The sequence below is a fragment of the Mus caroli genome, chromosome 19, assembly GCF_900094665.2.
Source record: "Mus caroli chromosome 19, CAROLI_EIJ_v1.1, whole genome shotgun sequence".
Lineage (NCBI taxonomy): Eukaryota > Metazoa > Chordata > Mammalia > Rodentia > Muridae > Mus > Mus caroli.
Window position 1 is genome coordinate 8,622,775 of NC_034588.1, and position 6,262 is coordinate 8,629,036.

Here is a 6,262-nt window from a genome sequence, read left to right on the forward strand (position 1 = left end):
CCCTGGTTTTGACCTAATTTTTAAAGATCAAATGTTTCAATATTTTACTATCCATAATTAAATTCCCTTCTGTTACTGTATAAGCCTAGTCTCAGGCTTCTAACTTGTCATGCCAGGACTATTGAACCCAGAATTCCTATGGAGGCCATATTCAAAGAATTTGAGTAATCCTTCAAGACTTCTTCAAAACTTCCCTAAACCTTTTTTTCCATTTAATCTATCCTTTCTATCCTTAAAACCCTTAAGAATCTCTGGTTTTGTTTGTTTGTTTGTTTTTTGTTTTTGTTTTTGTATTCCTATAAACAATCCTTTACTGCCTACGGTATTTAAAGCTAAATGTATATGGGAAAAGTAAAAGTGACACTATTCTGGTTATTATCACAGATTAGCACATAGGCATGCACATTGTACTGTGATTTGTTTAGCGACAATGTTACAGTATTTTTCTTTCAGCTATAACAAATTGTACTGTGTAATGTTTAAGTTGTTCTCAGATTTCTGATGGGGTTTTAGTCTCATAATCAAACTCAAGTTGTTTAACATTGAGAGAGAGAGAGAGTTTATAAAGAGTGGATGTCATGGTTTTCAGGTGGTTTTATAGGCTAAAATCTAAACACAATCTAGGGATCCACTCATAACTCTTAGGAATGATGGTAGAATATTTTACCTAATTGACAAATATGATGGACTGAATGTCATTTGTATGTCCTATTGTGTAATTTACATGCTTGTTATGGCTCTGCTCAATTTATACCTGGGAGATGAGTTTTTGTTTTGTTTTGTTTTGTTTTTTGACAGAAAAGGTGAGGTGTAAGAGGAGGTTCTGATACCTGGTTCCCTAATTGGTTCTTGATTTGTCAATAAAGGGACAGGTGGGACTTCCCAGTTCCAGGAGAAAAAGGCAGACACAAGGAAGGAAAGGGGGCTTTTTGCCATGCTTTGAAGGAAAAGGGACGCAAAAACCATGTAAGACCTTTGGAGCAGCTAAGGCCTGTGGCCTCTGCTACTAGCAGGTTGCCAAAGACCTTTGGCAAGGACTAATTGGAGTAAGCCACTAAATTTAGGGCAGAATGAGAGATGGTGATAATAAATAGGTAAGGGTATGCATTTCCAGGCAGGAAGTATTAGCGTCCAGCAATTGTGCTTAGCAGGCAAGTTAAGGTAGCAAAGCTGAGTGTATGTCTTTCATCCACAGATTCAAAAGGAAGCTGGGTTAGGTAGCGCTGGTTGCTATCAGTCCTGGAGCTAAGCCGGGTGGACCAAAAGGAAACAGAGGCTGATAGAGTGGCAGCTCCTGGGCAAGGCAGTGGCGTGCATTGAAAACTACACACATCAACAATGGCTCTTTTTTTTCTTTTTTCAGAGAAATTCTTGCCAAGTCTTCAACTTTTCGAGTTTGTGTGGCCGAAAAGAGCATGGCTTGCCTGTGTGCCGGCAAAAGTTTAATAATTTGCTTTAATTCCTCTTAAACCCAGCACCCAAAATACATTCAGCCTCATCAATAACCAGACACTGTAGATTCTTGTACATAAACCTTGGTGTGTTCTGTATGTGGTCTAGGACCCGCGCTGGTGTGGCCATGATGATGTTGATTGCATTGGCGAGCCTCTGCTCTTCAGCAGACCTGTTAATACAGCCCCTGATCAGCTCACACGGGTTCACATGGTGCATCATCCGTTCCTTGAGAACACAAAAGGTCTACATAGCCAGTTTTCTGGTAGGAGAGAGAATCAGGACCTCTGTTCCGTTCCTGAGAATGAACTTCAATTTGACAATGAGCTTGCTCACAGGGATGAGAAAAGTGAGGGTTTTTTTCGCTGCCAGTTTTTGTAGCAGCCAGAAGATCCCTGCCTTTCAGAAGTGGCCAGATACTTTTATGCTGGATCTCTATCATGTGCTTTAAGCCCATTTCTTCTATGTCCTAATCTCACCAATGAGATTAGACAAGGAAGCAAATGAAGTGTCCTCAAAAGAACACGTCAATCCTAGGGGAAGGCTGGGCACCTTGCTGTCATTTGGTTTCTTCATACCATCTTCTGGTTCCCCACGAGCGACAGTTCTTTCTTCAGTTTTTTGCTTTTAATTATCAGACCCAGTTTCACTTGCCATTTCCCCCTTTTTCTTCTTCTTTTTAGTTTTTGGTTCTGAGTTGGGAAACAGTGTAGATGATGTGTCTCTGTTGGTTAAAGTGGTAAGTTCTGGGGGGTGACTTTTAACTTTCCATTTTTCACCGACTCCTCATGCATGTCTTCTTATGTGCATCTGCTGAGCCCACAGTCACTGAGTGCTTCAGAGACTTATTAGATCTTCCACCTTTTCCAGTTTCTTTAGGCACATCTCCATTTTGAGGTTGTGACAGGTTCATGCCTCATGCTTCTTGCAGCTTCAGGCTCTCCAGCCACAACTTGGCATTCCAAATCTCAGCCTTCTTGCATAGGAGTTTCATCTGTATTTGTGACATGTTGCCAGGAAGCCAAATCGGTCTGCACCTATGGACAGATGCCTGTAGTCCATGTTTTAATTGGGTTATTTGGGTTGTTAGGGGTCTCAATTTGAACTCAATGGACTCAATTATTGAGTTCTTTATAAATTTTTGGATATCAACCCTCTGTCAGATGAAGGGCTGATAAATAACCTTTCCCAATCTGTAGGCTGCCCTTTCATCCTAGTAACAGTATCCTTTGCTTTACAGAAACTTTTCAGTTTGATGAAGTCCTATTTATCAACTGTTAATCTTAGAACCCAACCTACTACTGTTCTGGTCAGGAAATTGTCTCCTGTACCAATACATTCAAGGATATTTCCCAATTTCTCTTCTATGAGATTTCGTGTATCAAGTTTTATGTCGAGGTCCTTGATCCACTTGGACTTCAGTTTTGGGCAGGGTGATAAATATGGATTTACTTTGATTCTTCTACATATAGACATCTAGTTAGACCAGCGTCATTTGTTAAAGATGTTTTCATTTTTTCATTGTATCATTTTGGTTTCTTTATGAAAACAGTCAAGTGTGAGTATGTGGATTTATTTCTGAGTCTTCAATTCAATTCCACTAATCAATGTGTCTGTTTTTCTACCGATACATTTTTTTAATTGAATATTATATTTCTTTACATTTCAAATGTTATTCCTGTTTCCGGTTTCCCCTCCATAAATCCTCATCCCATTCTCTCTGCTTCTATGAGGACACTCCGCCACCCTACCCCAACTCCCACCTTACTGCCCTGGCATTCCCTTACACTGGGGCATCAAGTCTTTATAGGACCAATGGCCTCTCCTCCCACTGATGCGAGACAGCTGCTATATATGCAGCTGGAGCCATGGGTCCCTCCATGTGTACTCTTTGGTTGGTGGTTTAGTCCCTGGGAGCTCTTGGGGGTGGGTCTGATTGGTTGATATTGTTGTTCTTTCTATGGAGTTGAAAACCCCTTTAGCTCCTTCAGTCCTTTCCCTAACTCCTCCAGTGGGGTCCCCATGCTCAGTCCAATGATTGGTTGAGAGCATCCACATCTGTATTTGTCAGGCTCTGATTGAGCCTCTCAGAGCTCAGCTATATCAGGCTCTTGTCAGCAAGCACTTCTTTGCATCTGCAGCACTATTTATTGAAGATACCGTCTTTTCTCCAGTTTATGTTTTTGTCATCTTTGTTAGGTTTTAATTTAATTAAGTTGTATGTGTTCATATTTGAGTCTTTGCTTTTATTCCATTGGTCTACACATCTGTTTTTGTTCCAGTACCATTCAGGTCTTATTGTCATGGCTCTGTAATATATCTTAAGATCTGGAATGGTAATCCTTCTATCATTGCTCTTTTTCTTCAGGATTGTTTTGTTGGTCTAGAGTCCTTTGTACTTCCATATAGGATTTAGTACAGTTTTCTATTTCTGTGAAGAGTGATATGGGGATTTTGATTGGGATTGCTTTGAATCTTTAAATAGATTTTGTTTAAATGATCATTTTCACAAATTTAATTCTATCAGTCCTGAAGTAAATGCTGTCTTTACATTTTCTAGTGTATTTCTGCAGAGCTGTAAAATTTCATCACAAAGGTCCTTCCTTTCCTTGGCTAGGTTTATTACTACATATTTTATTTTCTTTGAGGATATTGTGAATGGGAGTGTATCAATGATCTCCTATGTATGTTTGCTGTGTGAAAAAGCTACTGATTTGTGCAAGTTGATTCCATATTTCTGAATTTGTATTTCATTTTGAGAAGATTTTAGGAGAATTTTTTGGGTCTCTATTGTATAGTATCATGTCATCTGAGAATGGGAATAGTTTGTTGTCTTCATTCTCTATCTGTACACATTTCAATTTTCTTCTCTTGCCTTATTGTTCCAATTAGTATTCAGAACACAATACTGAAAAAAAATGAGAATAATAGAATTTCTGTCTCTTTCTTGACTTCAGTGGGATTGCTTTAAGCTTTTCTTCATTTACAATGATGTTGGCTATGAGTTTATAAAATATAGCTTTTATTATATTGAGGTGTGTTCCCTCTAGCCTACATTCTGGAGGAATTTTATCTCGAAGGCTGAAGGGCTGTTGGATTTTCTCAAAGGGCCTTTTCACATCTCTTGATATGATCATGCAATTTTCGTCTTTAAGCTCATTTACATGATTGATTTATTATATTAATGAACCTGTGAAGATTGAACCACTCCATGTTTTCTGGATACAGCCAATGTTGTCATGGTAGATAATCTTTTTTTAATATATGTTTGTATTCTTTTTGTTAGTATTTTATTGAGCATTTTTAGATCTATGTTCTTCAGGAAAATGACATGTAGTTTTCGTGTGTGTGTGTGTGTGTGTGTGTGTGTGTGTGTGTGTGTAATTAGAGTGACACTGGCTTCATAGAGGGTGATCAAGAGTGCTCCTTCTGTTTTGGCAAAGAGCAGCTTTGGCATCTAGGGCAAACTGGAGTGGGTCATAGAGTAGGCAATTGGTCATTCAGCAGACTTTTATTGGAGGGAACACAGCTTGATTCTCTGGGGTTAGTGGAGGACTCCCTGGGGCTGGAAGAAAGACTCTGGGTCCAGTGAAACTTTCTGGCGCCAGCAAGAAAAAGGTGGGATGGAATCACACAAACAGACACACGTACCCACATACACATGCACACACACACACACACACACACACACACACACACACACACACTTGGTGGATGAATCAAGCCTCAACAAGCTCCTACAACTTCACCAATTACATACATACATACATACATACATACATACATACATATATTTGTTGGGTGGAACAAAGCTCCAACAACTTTATTTCTTCTCCCACATCTTATATATCCCAGAAAATCTTTCAAGACCTACAAAAATTACCCACATTCTATTTATATTTATTCATTGGTTGCTAATTATTCTATTCCACAGATGTGGGTCAATTACACTATGTTCTGAACTTTGTTGGCCTTGTAGCTTTTATAAATTACCAACTCCTCATAGAAACTTGACTGCAGTGAAGTGGAAGAATCTGGGAGCTTCTTCCTAATCAACTCGTGGTGGTTGAAATTCTGGCCCTGCCACTTAATGGCGGTGTGATATCCATTCCTTCATTTTAAAAATGGAGCCGAGGATACAACAGACCAGGTATTTCCCTAGGTCAGAAAGTATGTCGTAGGTCACAGTTCTTGGCCCCCAGGAGACCAACTCTTTTGGGCTCTTCCTAGACTTTTGTCATTGTACAATGAATCATGCCTGTGTGTAAGGATACAGTGAGATCATGAAGTAATTTACTCAATGTACAGTAGACAAGGAAATAATGCTCCTGCTGCTGTTCCTACCCAAATGTTTCAAACTCCCTTATTGCCTTCTCCCCCATCCCACCCTTCTCCCATCAGGCATTATGGTTTGGGATGCTACACTGTAATAATATACCACAAATTGATACTTGTCTATATTCTCAATAAAAGTGTTATTTGGAACCGGCCACCTTCCTGGTCAGAGCACAGATGTCCGCCCGGACCGAGAGGCTTCTGCCTCAGGTTCCGAGGGAGCCAGCTTGGTTCCGGGACTCCGCGGAGGGCAGTCTGCACAGGTGACAATGTGGACTACTGAAACAACGGCTTCTGTGACAGGCCAAAGCAACACAGCTTCTGGGAAAGATCCTGTTTTGGGCCTTCATCTTTGGCCAGGAGGAGGTCCAAACACCAGATAACTGTGCACCTTCCCTGAAAGAGGAGACCTTGCCTGCAGAGACTGCTCTGACCACTGAAACTCAGAGGAGAGAGCTAGTCTCCCAGGTCTGCT

At 40.3% G+C, this 6,262-nt stretch overlaps 1 pseudogene; it reads right to left on the minus strand.

Annotated features, from left to right (window-relative positions):
- Positions 1–1,213: 1,213 nt before the first annotated feature.
- LOC110285982 lies at positions 1,214–2,461 on the minus strand (annotated as a pseudogene).
- Positions 2,462–6,262: the final 3,801 nt, after the last annotated feature.